The sequence below is a fragment of the Rhopalosiphum padi genome, chromosome 2, assembly GCF_020882245.1.
Source record: "Rhopalosiphum padi isolate XX-2018 chromosome 2, ASM2088224v1, whole genome shotgun sequence".
Taxonomy (NCBI): Eukaryota; Metazoa; Arthropoda; class Insecta; order Hemiptera; family Aphididae; genus Rhopalosiphum; species Rhopalosiphum padi.
Window position 1 is genome coordinate 48,247,964 of NC_083598.1, and position 16,537 is coordinate 48,264,500.

Below are 16,537 nucleotides of genomic sequence, written 5' to 3' on the forward strand. Positions count from 1 at the left end.
CTATGCGTTTTTATCGAAGTAATTTTTAGCTGTTTATATGTTATATAATACAACTATTAACACAATATAAAAATACCATATTATATTCGTTAGTTGAAATTTCAGCTGAAAAAATATATTTAAAATTTCTTTGACGAAAATATAGTAAACTTGCAGTTAATAAATCAAAATTAAAATTTGTTCAACCCATGTCCTACAGTTTTGTCTGACCACTTAAGTCAAAATACCATCTTTTTTGTATAACTGAAGATTAGGTTAATTTTAAGAGGACTTAACTATTTGTATACACTATACATATTAAAAATGTATAAATATTAATGAGTTGGTTGATGGTTGATTAATTTTTAAGTATAACAATTACATTTTAGAAGAGTCTGAATCAGAAAGACAAATATCTAACACATGTTTACAAATAAATTCCTATTAGGTACACCAATATTATATTCATTACCTATACATACACAATTTATACATAAGCTGATGATAACGCCATAACAGAAAACAATATTTAATTTTTGTTGCAAAATTATTTTAATACCCTTTAATAACATTGCTGTTAAGTGTACACATAAAGTATATACTATAATATTATAATGAAACCCTGAGTATGGAGTGGGCGTCGGTTTGAATACCAAGGACTTACCTACAGACCGATAACACGGGTTTTTTTATAGCTATGTTATTGCAATTCCAATACAGATAATCCAGTTATTATCGTGGTTTACATAGCACACTAAAAAAGTATGCATCTGTCGTAAATACACTGTTAAACACTAAAATTTCGGTACGATGTAATAATTATTATTTTAATTATTATTTCTCACAGTTAAATAGGAAATATGATGACAATGTGTATCGAATACTTATGCGTTAGATAATCTTAACCTATGTGCGTCATGACATATTATTATTCAATTTGTTTTTATACTTGATCGAGTTTGCTGTAGGATTGCGATATTATTATTACTCTCGGTATTTAGAAGATATCGTATGCTAAAATATATTCTCATGAACAAGAGTAGATTTTATTGTAAAAATATACTGCGTTTAGGTATCGTATGAATGCACTAAACATCAGATTTCAAACGGGTAAGCTGAGAAATGTAAGAAAATATAGTACAGTCAACTTTTATTACGAAATATAGTATTATGATTTATGAATAAGACCGAAGGTTTCATTACAGAACGAATGACGATATAGAAACTTATAATGTAGACAGTAGCTAGGCAGGTATTAGATAGGTTAGGTTATAGGTAGGTATTTTATATATGTCCACTGGTTCTCCGTTCTCAGTAAAAAGAAATAATAATTATTTTCATTTTTATTCAATGAATTTTAATAATGTTATATATAAAATAACAACCAAAACATTTATATTATCGTCGCCTCGTAGGTTGTTAATTGTTATAGAATACAATATAACTATAATATTGGTAAGTAAATTATTATGTTACCTATTGTAAATATATATCTGGCATCTGCATGTGCTAATCTGGCATGAATAATAAAACTTATAACCAGAATATTATGGTTTTACGACAACATATTATTTTAATGTGTAATATTACAGTATAATTATTATAGGTGGAGAACAATGACGTCACAGACATCGTGTCAGTACTCATCATCCATAAAATGACTCCAACGATAAAAATTTAAAAAATTTAAGGTGTAGAATAAAATGTCTTTGGTTCGAGTAAATTAATCAATAAATATATTACAATTATTTATATTTATATTTAAATGCATAGAAACATTAGAAACTTAATATTTAACACACAATTTAATATATCTGGCAATTATAGCTCGAAAAATTACGAGCCTATATTTAATAAAATATTATAAATTTCTAACCGGGTTAGGTTATTAAATATTTATAAGGTATAACTACTATTAACAATAAATTTATATTTTACATGATAAAATAAATATACCCCATAGAAATATAAATAAGTAAACTAATTATATAAGTATAACTGATATTCTATAGTAGTTACATGTATATATAGGCATATACGAGCATAAGACAATGATGTCACCTACTATTCAGCCATTCAGTATAAATAAAATTGATTATAAACAATGACCTCACAGTTTAGCATATACATTCATAAAATAGAGTCCATAGATATCGAGTAACGTGACATTCGCATCCGCTTTTGTCAATGTAATTTGTATTCCGCTGCATCGGTTAAAGTCAATTATAACTTATAAGGCACAAGATAGAATTTGATACATTTAGATAATGCAGTTTTTTTAAAATAAATCTTACCCTATTAAACTCTAAACTGGTTTCACTGATCTATAGATTTCCTATTAGTACATAATATCATTATATTAAAATAAAAGTGTACTCATTTGTATGGAAATTATGTGTAACCATATTTCTGTTTTTTAAAAAATTAACCGAATGATTAATTGATAAATTGGCCGTCTATATAGGTATAAGTACATAATTAAAATAATAATATTATAAAATACGTTTTATTGATTTTCATATTATTCGTGGTTAAGGTAGATAATTACTTTCAATATATTTACGTACATTTAATTATTTTATTTTTTATCAATTGAATCTAGGGTACCTAAAAGTTCTCGTTTTATGGATGTTACTAGCGGGAATTTTGGAATACCTCTAAAATATGTAAACATTTATGTATCGTACTATTGGACAATTATTAGTAGAAATGTCTTCCTTTTTTTCAGAAACATCTCTGGTCACCCTACAATTATAGTACAATGGAGTATATATATTTTAAACTTTATTATATTTACCTATAGTTTAGTAAAAGATTACCGAACCCAACATTAAACTTGAAGTTTGGACATAAAATAAAATGATCAATTTTGTTTAAATAAATTTAACTTTTTAAATAAAAACTAATTTTAATTTATTTTATTGTTTTGCTAAATTAAAATCAATCATAATAAATTATAGTAAACATTATTATATGAATTATATGCACATACCCTATATTAAAAATAGATAAAGATACAACTTTTTTATTTTTGTTATATTCATAATATCGAGTTTAAATTGTTCATATAATAAATCAATTTATTCTCATATATAATATAATAAAATTATTATCATTGAATATGAACTACCCACCAGCTATACTAAAGGTTACGCGCTTTAACTTTCATGTATAGTGTATATAGCATATACGATATACATAAGTTGCACATTGTACTTACACCTATTTTAATATAATATTACTAAGTAAAAACAATGAGTGTGTTGTTTTGAATTTATAAATCGTATAGGCTATAATTTCTGTTTTTATACGACTACCTGTAAGTAATATGTAACCTAACCTAATTTTAAAGGTGATAGAACTATATATAAATAACAATTATACTTAATAAAACGTTTGTATTATTTTAATTTTCATTACATTATATTATTCGGGATTGGTAAATTGGGTCCCAAATGACCTTATCTCGGTAAATTGGGTCCCGGAAAATAAAAGGTTGTAGGTAAGTTGAGTCCCAGATAAAAAAAGGTTGTAGGTAAGTTGAGTCCCGGATAAAAAAAATATAAATTATTAAAATATATGTGGTTTTTATAATATTATGTTCTAAATAAATAATAGTGTAAATGATTAATTTAAAAATGTTAATAAGCTAAATAATAAAAGTATGTAAAATTTTACAATATATGGTATAAATAATTAAAAAATTGTGTCTCGGGAAAAAATGTTAATACACTAAATATTATAGTACGTCAAATTTTACAATATATGATATAAAATACATATTATGCTTTAGGTAAAAACTTAAATGATAAACATTTAACAAATTCTAATCGAGTTATTATATTATTAGTATATTTCATCATTTGTTCTCTTAAGTATTTTTCTTTACCGAGCGTGATTTTCTTTTTTTGTATTGTACTTCGTAGTTTAATATGTGTCTCAGACTGTATTTGTAATAGTTCGTCCACAAAATTGAAAATATTAGGATGGGGACTATAAAATCTTCGGTTTAGTACAGCATGATAGGATTCACAACTATTTGTTGTACGCACAGTGGTGGCTGCAAATTCAGACCAAATATATGGGGGAAATGTAGCATCAGGTGAAATGTAGTTATCTAGTACATAATCGCAAAATGTTTTTATTTGTTTGTCATTTGGTTGTATTGCCATTAAATCTTGTGCAAAACATTCGCCAACTTCTTCAGGTCTTAAAAATGGCAAACCAAAAAAACATTTAAAAAAATCGCTTTTTTCTGTGTTTAAAGAGTTGTATGTGTTTACTAAACCAAGAGTTTGAATTTTTTTCCACCAATTTTGTCCTAAATGAAAACGACATCCTTTTATATTGATTTTAGGCCAAACAAGCTTTGCAGCCGTATGTATAGCAATCTCAAAGTCTATAAATACTACATCAGGAGAAAATATTAATTGATATTGTGCACAACTATTTACAGTATGTTCAAATAAACGTACGTATGTTTCTGTTTCTTTATTAGGTAATAAAAAAAATACTAGTGGAATATATGATTCGCCAACAAGGCCGTGAATGGTAAAAAATTGGTAAAAATATTTTGGACAACTTCTAAAAGTGCCATCGACAAGTATTGTACTAATTTCGCATAACACTTCTAAATTACTTTTTGTTGAAAACCCAATTATACCATTATTGAAATCATTAACTAATAAAAATGATTCATTTTTATTAGTAACTAATGTCATTTCATTCATAGCAGTATGCGTTTCTGTTATGTTTTTTGGTATGTTGGGATGAACAGATAAACGTGCATTTCTTATATTTCTTTTTATTAAAGAAGTATCATTTAAAGATAAACTATTTATATCACAGTTTTTTAACTCTCTGCAAATAAGTTTCGATGGCAACACCGATATCTCTTCTACCGCTTTTCTCTTGAGATTATTATTTAATTTTTGCCGGTTGATGTCTTGTTCGCTAGGTTTATTGTGATTGTGATCATTAAAAATCTCAGTATCAACACCATTATAAGTTTTAAAAAAACACTTACATGTACTTTTACAGCAGGTCCATCTCTGTACTTCATTTTTCAACATTTTGTGAAACCTAAACTTATGACCATATTTTATAATAACAGTTTTGTTTTTTTCGCTAGCCATTATTTCCATTTTTAAAATGTATAAAAAAAACAATAACTGTAAAATTGTGTAACTGTATAGCTGTAAGACACGATATAGTCACAAGTTGACGTTCAGCAGGCTACTAAATATATAATGAAATATCCCAGATATCGTACGTATATCTGTATGTAATCATCATAAAAATCGATGATAACTACTAACTAATACAAAAAAAGATAGACGAATAATACTAACACTTGTATACGCTCGTATTTCGTATACTCGTATATATATCTTAATTAGATTTAATCAAAGATACGACATTTCGGTATCTCATTTTTGGATAAAAGTGGCTACGGCCAGTGTAATAAAATCCGCGATAAGAATACCTGTCTATACACACATAAACATCAAAGTAGAATTAATTGATGTCCAGGCGGTGTACCCCTGTATGAAATATGACGTAGTATTGTAACAGAATTATTCAAAAGTATATTATATAAATATGAAATATTAAAGTTTTAAGTTTTTAATATTTTAGACATCATTGGCGCAATGATTTATAGCCGGGACCCAACTTACCTATTACCTTTTCATACCCGGGACTCAACTTACCGCTTTCAAAACGGACCCAAATTATCGCGGACCCAATTCACCTAGCTCCATATTATTTATATTATTATGTACATACTATAATTGTTCGTGAATCCGAAACGTTACTTTTTTTATAGCTTCCAATATCTAAATTAATACAGATCAAAAATTACAAAAGCGTTACTTTAATCTATATGTTTTTAATTGTATACGAGGTAGGATCAATATATTATTAATCTTATAAACTATATTGGCTTTGGCTTGAATGCTTGATTTGATACTATTTCTAAATTAAAGATTTTTAAAAGAAATTTCAACAGTAGTAAATAGTTATAGCCGTTAACGGTAACTAATGTTTCGACATACTTACATAATGTGTACATTATAGAATTCCTCAAAGTACAACAATTCTCACCGAAATCAGTATCTAAATCAAAATTAATATTAATCTTAACTAAATAATAGTGTGTGTCTAGAATATATGACAAAATTACAAACGTAATCAATGTTAATATGTGACCTATGTATGTAGGTATATATGTGTGTGTGTGTGTGTGTGTGTGTGTGTGTGCGTACGTTTATATATCTATATTATACTATATTTTTGTAGAAAGTAAAAATGTCATTAAAATGATCACCACTAAGCACTAGTATTAAAAAATTTAATTTACTTAAGTACAGAATTAATGGGCAAATTAAAACACCAGGCACGTTGAATTTATTTTCAACGTAACCCTTTCCGCGTTTCGTTGCAGCATTAATTAATGTGAATCGTATTATAATATTTTATAGTGATTTTGCTGCGAGCATTTTAGACTGGAGGAAACTATAAGTGTAGGTACTATACCTTACCTATTAAACATTTCATTCTTGTGCGTTTAGTATGTGTGTATAAATTGTTTATCCTTGACTATAGGACTGGTATAGTAGATATTAAATGATGTTTTTATTTTTTAATTTTACTTTCATGTTGTTTCATTATTATAATAATTATTTTTTTTTACCAGGAAACTCAAGGAAGGTTGCCCTGTGCAATGATATTATATATATTTCCATTGATGATTTCTTATCTGATTTTGCGTGATAATAAAAATAAAGTTTATATGTATTTAGAATACAAATGGATCTCTTAAAGCTTCATCATATGTACATTACACACCGTGTAATTCTATACCATACAATGTAACGTATAAATTCAATCTTAAAGAAATGTGGACCGAATATATCAGGGTTATTACAGGTGTATTAAAAACTATGAAAAATGTTTGTAATTATACTAATTAGTATTCATATATTTAGTTAATTTATTTTGAACAACGTCGATATAATACAGTTTTCTGATCAAAATTCCAACATGTTTACATATTTCATAAGTTTATGGGATTTCGATGAGACATTAAACTGTGTTAACGGAAGTTAACTCTTTGTTTGTCAGTAAGAACTATATTAAATAACTAATATAGTTGTATAATCAAACAATATTGAATTTCTTCAATATCTGAAAACTTTAAGGATTTGATGAAAATAGAAGTATACTTATATCGAAATAGAATCAAATTTTTAGAATAACTTAAATAATATTTTTTCAAGAAAATGAAAATAAAAATATGAAAAAATATAATATTTATTAAAATCGCTATGGGACTTTATTTTGTTGATTCGAAATTCGAACTAAAATATTGATTTATTATTTTTATTATTATTTTTTTTTTTTTGGTTTGGTTTATTTGAATGTTTACAATTTTCATTTTAAAACATCGTTAATTGGTGCTTTTAATCAATTTTCAATGACAGTGTTACACAACAAACTACTTTACATCATCCATATTTGGGCTAAAATGAGCCCTACTTCTACAGTAAAAAACAAGAATGCACTTAAACGACATGGATCATTGAGACAAGAACTGCTCTTCAAGTAGCTAAAGTATACCACACCATTTGATGTTGTGCTGATTCTTAGCAACCATGCCTCCTGGTGAATTTTTGATAATGAAAAAACTATAAGCATATTCAAAAAGTTAGAAAACTAACCATATCAGTCAATGATAAAAAAAAAAAGAATGCTAGAGAATGCACTACCGGATTGTAGCGCAGACAGGACAAATTTTCTAGTAGCCGAACTTAGACGATAAGGTTGATTTTATATAGTAGGCTCGATAAGAGGGTTGTTATACCAATTAATGGAAATAACAAAATATTCACTATCAATTATATCCAACTCTTTGGAGAACCTATACTAAAAGAAGAAGTATGAAGAGTATTATATTTTTAATGTTGTAGGTATATTGTTTCAAGTTAGTTATAAAATATAAATATAGTCAAATGAATTTTTCAATATGTTGTATTGCAAGAAGAACTAAAAACACATATCATATTGATAGAAATTAATAATTATTATTAAAATAATTGTAGCATATACCATATTGGTAGATAAATAACAATAAAGAACTTATAATGCTTATATTGTTTTTATAATAATATCTAACCACGGATCTTTTTAAAACGTGAAATAGTTTACTATATAACAAACTTTTTTTTCGAATATTTATCAGCCGTTTCGCGTATTATTATTAAACACACATAAATAGTTTTTCGTCTGTATATAAAATATTGTATTGTTTATAGTATTTTTACGGTTATTATCGTCAAGAGTATTATTATAATATGATATGTTATTTGTTTTTTCGTCCACCCACGAACCGCGTTACGAATATTGTATGTGTTATATATTTTATTATATCCATATAATATTCATCGTTCACGTTAATGTGACATGATAGACCCACTATAATATGGTGACCGTTTTTTTTTTACACATTATATACGATATAGCTGACGTATAGTCAAGATAGCATACAGACTATACAGAGATCGTACTGTTCACAGGGTTACTATATTATATAATTGAAAGGAGTTCAAGTTCAGCACACAGAGGTACATCTCTTTGTCGGCATGTGTACAAGTACGTCGTATGTACGGCGACGAAACCGAAATGTATTTCTTACATTATAATAATAATAATAATAATAGTAATAATAACGATAATAATAATACGACAACAAATAACAACAATAATAGAAATAATATTAATACAAATGAATGGGAAGCTTCACTAATAAGTCGGCTTAAAATAGAAGAAAAAAAAATCGAAATCACATTCGTAATATTATATTATAACGCATAGCTATTCGACTATTGTTTCACCGCCTAGACGTACGGCTAACAATAGTAATTGGCCGACGGTCCTCATCTGTGCGTCCTGCGTCGTACCGCCAATGCCGTACTATGCGTAGTTATTACTTATTATAAATTTGTATATAGGTATACATAGCTGTGCTGCAGCAAGTCCAGTAAACGATAAAATAGGTACCTAACTATGTATTATAGAACAAACTATACAGGTTTTCGCTTTTCGAGCGGGAGAGGAAAACATTTATATAATAGGTATATATAGGTACTCGTATATTCATGAGGTTTATTTAATATGGTGTTATGGTAAGTATAAAAATCCAAACATCGTACGACAATACTCAAATATAGTTACAAATAAAAAAATTATAAAAATTCGTTTCACATTTCAGCCAAAATAATTTTGAAAACCAATGATTTTAATTTTTGAGAACAACTTTATCCATTATAATGTGTCTACTGCTAAGTACGAGTAGTGCTATGATATTTTTAAAGAATTGCAAAGACCAATAATTATTTAAAAAGAAAAAATGTAATGCATTGCATTGCATTGTTTAGTATAGCGAGTATCTTGTAGATACTCATTCTCACAAGTTTCGGATAAACCCATTTCTTGAAGTATAAGGTGCTAAGTATGGTCACCTACAAGTATATGGTAAATGTAGAAATATTTTATCGTTTACACGGATAATTGTCTTGCAGTGAAGTCACGTCTGAGAACAGATTCTCAGTTCCGGGTTCACATTGTATATTGACGACCGTTTGGATGTGTAAAATTGTATCTGTAACTTGTGTGTAAGTATAAAAAGGTAAAGACGTTACCACCAATTTATATGACAATACTTCAACGTTCACTGTTCAGATCCGGACCCGGAAGTAGTTGACGAGTCGTTGACGTTTTCACAGCAGTTAGTTGGAACTCGGAAGTCTGTATATGCTTTTCCGCGATGGAACTTTGAACATAATATCCCTTTTCGACGAGAAATATATAATTATAAATGATAGCTACAGAGAAAATAATAAAGGAATAAAGGTTAATTTCGTAAATCATAATATTACAATATTATCGTATTATTTTTTATGCGATTCCAGACTTAAAATTTCATATTATATACGTATTTTTAATTCATTTAAAATCCGTTATTTTAAATCATTTATTTTAAGACTCATTAATAGCCAGTAATGAAAACGCGTGGGCTTTATAAACTTTCAAACAAAGTTTTAAACTAACTTAATACTATATTAATTCTTTATATTATACGTATTTAAAATTCATTATATTATTTATAAAATGATTAGATTAACCTAATGTCAAAATAAATTTTAAATTCGTATTAAGTGGAAAAACGTAGTGATTAAAGTGTTCAAACATCATTCTTCAAAAAATGTATACATTTATTATATTGTTCATTACCTACTTTAAATTTTAAATTCAACATAATATACTATAGGTACAAATCATACCGTACAATATATTATAATTTATAATATATATTACCTACAATAATATTTGTTTTTTAAATGCAAAATAGCCGTATTAGTTCAAAATCTTATCTAATTTAGTAGTGTGTATTAGTGAAAATAAATTTATACCTAGGTTAATTTAAACAATTTATTTATATTTATTATTGATAATATTGAAACAGAGATAATAATTTTTAATATAATTCCGTACTCATTGTTAAATTTTATATTTTAAAAATATAGTTCATACATTATTAAGAAGATTATTTCTAAATATACAAAAGACTAAAAGAGGAAGTAAATACGCACACACATATACATATACATATATTATAATATAATATACACTCAAAAATAAAAGGATACAATTTACATACGAATTTTCAACACTGATTACCGTCCACGTTTATTAATGTTTATAAACTGCACTTTTCAGTCAGGAAATTAAGTTTAAACTTGTCCCATTATAAAAGTTAAATTAAACTGGCATCTGTTCGCAGAAATTATTATGAGTTAAATTCCAAAGTATACTTTAAGTAACGCTAATGTTTATGTACATGATATTTGTTATAAATCATATAATCAAAATATAAGTAGGTAGTATCTACTAAAGTAATATAAATATTATACACATAATATAATAATAATAATCTTCAATTTTCAGTTTTCTTAAAGTTTAGCCATCGTTTATTGTTAACTAATTTATGTAATTTATATATAGGCTTAACATTTTTTAAATATATTATATTATATTATTGTGTCAAGTACGAGTACCGCTTATAATATATAATAATACGTTTGGAATGATTTTTTTGAATATAAATAAGACTTTCATAAAATCGGAATATTTATCAACGTTATAAAATGATTACGTTTATAGATTTTTAATGGTACTGTGTATCTACATTGATTGTGTGTGCATATGTGTTTTTTATTACGATATTTTGTGTTTGCGTAGACAGCATTAGTATTTACACTCTTTTTTCGAATGAAAAGAGTAAAATTTTTATGTAGTTTCGTCCGTCCGTCCCACACATCATAAATTGAACAAAGTTGATACTTTGCAGAAGAGATTATTTTTGGATACTTATAAAAAAAATGCACTAAACACTGAACACCATCGATTTAATACAAATTACAATATTTATTTACGCTGTTACATAGAAACAGCGTATAATCTATCAAGGTATCTACTATTTATAAATTATTATTACAATATAATTAGAGGAATATTTTGTTTGGAGAGAAAAAGCTTTTTTATAATTTATATAAAGTAATAGGAAATGATTTCATTGTAAAAATAGATTCTAACAAAAGTCAAAACTGCCAAATATAATTTATAAACGTGTGAAGTACTATGTTTGAGCAATTTTTCTTAGTATAGGTACCTATAAATGGATTCATGGACACTACAATGTCTAATAATGGATGTTATATAGTGTAAACATATGTACACAGATATAATCACAAATAAATGAAAGAATAAAATGCTTCTTTACAATATACGTTTGATAACTCGCCAAGTTTATTAAAAATTTAAAGTTAAAAAGTTAACTATATCAGTAATTAGCACGTCAAATTAAATGATATACCTATATAGGTGAAATTATACATACCTATAAAACTAGTGTTATTTACCTGCAAGATAGTGTAATATCGAAATCGTTGAAATATTTATCGTTTCGATTTAAGTTCTTTTTATGATAAGTATATAAATTACTTTTTGCTAAAAACAAAACATGTTTATTATTAATTTGTATTTAATTCAGATTTATAATATTACTTATAGTACTTATAAGAATTAATAATCGAAGTTAAAGTATACATTTTTTCTATATTACTTTTATACTTTTACGTTTATGTAAAAAAAAATGTAATTAATTATTTAAATATTCAAATATATATAATATAACACCAACATGTGTAACAGGTATACTTACATTACTTAAACACAATTTTCACAAAGCATTTTGTACTAATTGGAAAAAGTAAAGCATCTTGCATTCTTGCTATTTGGTTAGTTTAATTAGATAGTTAAAATTATTTACCAAATATAAATATATGTATAATATTATAAATGTATTATTACCGTTATTTTGTTACAATCATTTATTAGCTTATACTCATATCAATTTTAAAATCACAACATTTATTAACTTGTAATATTTACTAATACTATTTTTCATAAAATGAATAATGAATATACGATTCAGATAAATATTGCCTCGCCTAATAACCTTTGAACGTTTATTTTCTTTTAATTTCATTTTATTGATATGAATGAAAAATTTAAAAGAGTGATTTAAAAATACATTTTTCTTATACAATAGTAATATTTTGTATTATAAAAATGTAACACCGCGATAACAGATTATAATATTAATATAACACTATATATTATACTACTAACAATAGCAATGTCTCTATACGCATTAGGTGTAGGTAAATCGTAAATCATAGTTCATAAAAATATTATATTATTACCCGGTAGTCTAATCTGTAGGGCATTGACTTCTAATTAGAGTTTCTATTAACTTTTTAATGACTTCCAGTTTTAATTGGACCAATAGATCTAAAACTTAATATTAAATAATGTATATTATTATAAATTTTTATTTTCCACAATAACATAATTGTATAAAAAATTAATATTACGAGTATAATAGAATTTCATGTAATGATATTATCTGGGAGTTTGTGTATAGTTTAAGCAATAATGGCGTAGACTCTTTTAAAAATGTATAAATTTTTTAACTATTTTAAACCCATTGTATTGACTATTGAACATAAATTATTAATTTAAAAAACTGGATAAAATCAGTACCTATATAATTTTTACTAATGTATTATTTACACAAGTTCTGCAATCTATACAACACGTACATTAAAGCGAGTATATTGTTGTTCTTATTTTCATTCTAAGATCAAATAAATTAACTACCTATAATACTGTATGTTTAAAATAGAATTTATTCACTTACTAAAAATCAGACACTTAATATGTGCCTATGAAGGTTAAATGTAAAGTTATTTAAAAACTTATAATTTTTAAAAACTGTTTAAACATCTTCTAATACAATTATATAAATTAAAGGTCTTCGTAAAAGATATATTAAAACATGTAATACAATACATTTAATTAGGTACCTATGCTATTTTAATAAATCAAAAATCAATTTGTTTAATATAGATAATATAAAATGTAAACTTATACTACCTACCTTTAAAAGTGGTTATTAAAATAAATATATACTCATAGATTATAGACATAGTCCCTATAACCTAGTCGCTAATAGTTGTCTTTTCATCTCGCTCGGTTTAATATTTTAAAAATTATGTAACTAATTATAGTTTTTATAAAAAATATACAATATTTAATTATAGTTCTAACTGTATCAAGCGCATAGTTCGTAAGCAACATTAATGCACATAATATTATATTACATTTTTTTTTGTTTTAATATAGGTAGATTATAATATTAAACGTCAATAAAGGTATAGATAAATCTATATAATAAAACATTAACATTTTTTTTAAACCAATTATTGGTATTTTATACATTTTAAAATTGTTGTACCTACTTATTACTTTAGTAATTTTTAATAAAATGTTTATAAATTATATTATATAATATTTTTTTTCTCTTAGCTTTTAAAGTTATTCTAATAAAATGTATTTAAACAAAACTATTTAAGTAAGTACATATTATACATATACGTTTTATTTTATTACACATTTTGATTTACGATCAGCAAGCTAATATATAATGTAATGTGATTATATATATATTTGTATTTGCAAACCCAAAGTGATGATTTTGTTTGAACCCATATAAGGTAAACTCAGAAAGTTTGCAACAATAACAGTAGTAAGATCTATCAATGAGCACCAATTAATCGACTTTCTATCGATTTTTATAAGATCCTAGAATGAATTTCTTGGAAACTAGCAGATTAGAAAACGATACCGATCACAATTTTATAAAACAAATTTATTTTTTACCACTTCGTTTATGGAAAAGACGACTTATATACAAGTTGTATCGAACAAACGGATATAATAATCAATGGGTATTAAAGTATAGGAGGTGCCCATGTACACATTTCATAAATTATTGTTATCTCTGTTGCTGGCTATATTACATTAAAGTGAAATCCGTAAATAAACTTTTTATTTTTGTCAGTTCGTATAACCACTGCATTATTTTCAGTATAAAATTAAAATGTAATTTTTTTAACTTTATTTTAGAATTGAAAAAAATATTTATTGAGTGTTTACGTATATATGAATAAAGCAAATAATCGGCGATTAAAATTATATACCCGGCGATCATATTTACTTCCTGGTTCGTATAAATGATAAGTAACTATGTGCAGTAACTTATGAAATGTGATTCATAACCAATAATTAATTGCAGTGTTATGTATTAACCAATCAAATAATGAATGTGTCCGAAACGACCTTACTACAGAACGGTAATCACGTCCCCACATACAACTATATGTACAAAAACAACGTGTAATTGTAATATATCAAATAGTTAAACGCCGCGTTTAGTCTGTGAAATATTGTAATAATATTATATTGATAGGCTACAGGTAAACTATGGCAGACGTCGTCCAAAATAATAGTATTATTCGAGTTAATTTCGTGTCGACGAACCAATGAAAGTCGACCATATCCGTCCAAGAAAGAGCGTTGAATGTGTAAACGAATAGATATATCGTTAAACAATTTATTTATGAACAACCAACTGTTGCTGCGGTGATAATCGTGGTGGCGGCGAAAGTCACGACGGACACAATGGGATATGGCCATAATAATAGAATAATAGGTATTCCGTACACAGCCCGTAAAGTATGAACACAATAAAAATCTATAACTAAACTCCGCGTTTTCAGAAATTAGAATCGCCGCTGGTTCGCCTTCGCTTCGTGAATCACAATCTATATCAGCTGTAGTCTGTGTGTAGCGCGTATTATATAATGCATAAATAGACGGTAGGTAGGTATTATTATTACATACACTACCACTATTATATGCATATTATATATTATATACTGGTTTACTGTTTAATATACATTGGACAGCGAGTTGAGATTTCTAACACGCAGCAGAATGCTTCGAACGGATAAATTCATTAATTTATTAATAATATTATGTTGAACTGGATTTATTTTCCGTCCTGTCAGTAGGCGTGCACAACATGCAACACAACTTACATTATTTTTAACCATTAAAACGTCATACACAATTATTTTGATAATTTATTTCACATTAAAATTGTCTTGTATCTAATAATATTGTTTCGTGTAAACGTGTAGTGTTGTGAATTATTTTTCCTCGATTATTTGATTATAATATTTTTACCGGAACATATAGATTGTCTGGTAAGAACTGAGCGGGTTGTTAAGAAACATATACCTATATACATTTATATATATTTATATCATATAAGAATTATTATCTGATGAGTAAAATCGGGTTTATTAAGAGGATATTAACGGAGAATATGTCTTATTCTGTCTCTGTCCAATGCATGAAATGGCCAATTTACATTCAGCAGAAACAATCTTATGTGTTGTTAGATTTAATATTAAATAGTGAGTTGACGTACCTATAACCAAACTTAAAATTTAGTAACATTGCTGTTTTTTTATCGTTGGCTTTTTTACGATATTTTAATGTTTATGCAAGTTATGAGAAGGTAAGTAAAATATTACAATTTAAAAATTATATCAAAAAACGCAAAACAATTTAAATATAAAAATACCAACGAACAAACACAAATAATGCTTTTGACTTTAAGTTTAATAATGTATCAATTCTCTCAAATATTAAAACTAACTTCGAAAGATCGGTTCTGCTGAACGTACATTTTTCATGTGGCACACGCACACGGGTTTAAAATGGAAAACAAATATAAATAGAATAATAGAAACAATAAAAAATTAGTAATTGAAACATTTTTAAAATTAATGTAAAATAATAGTTACTACAATATAGTTTAAGTTACTAGTTGGAATACCTATCCATTGATCCTATAGTAAAAATCTAGTTATAAAATATATTATTAAACATGTATAATATCATAATGAGGAAACAAAATATCAATGCATATTTTAAATTTAATATAATCAGTATTTAATTAAACCTAATTGATATTCGATTAATACATATGCCTATATGCTATTGCAGTGTAAAATAGATTAGT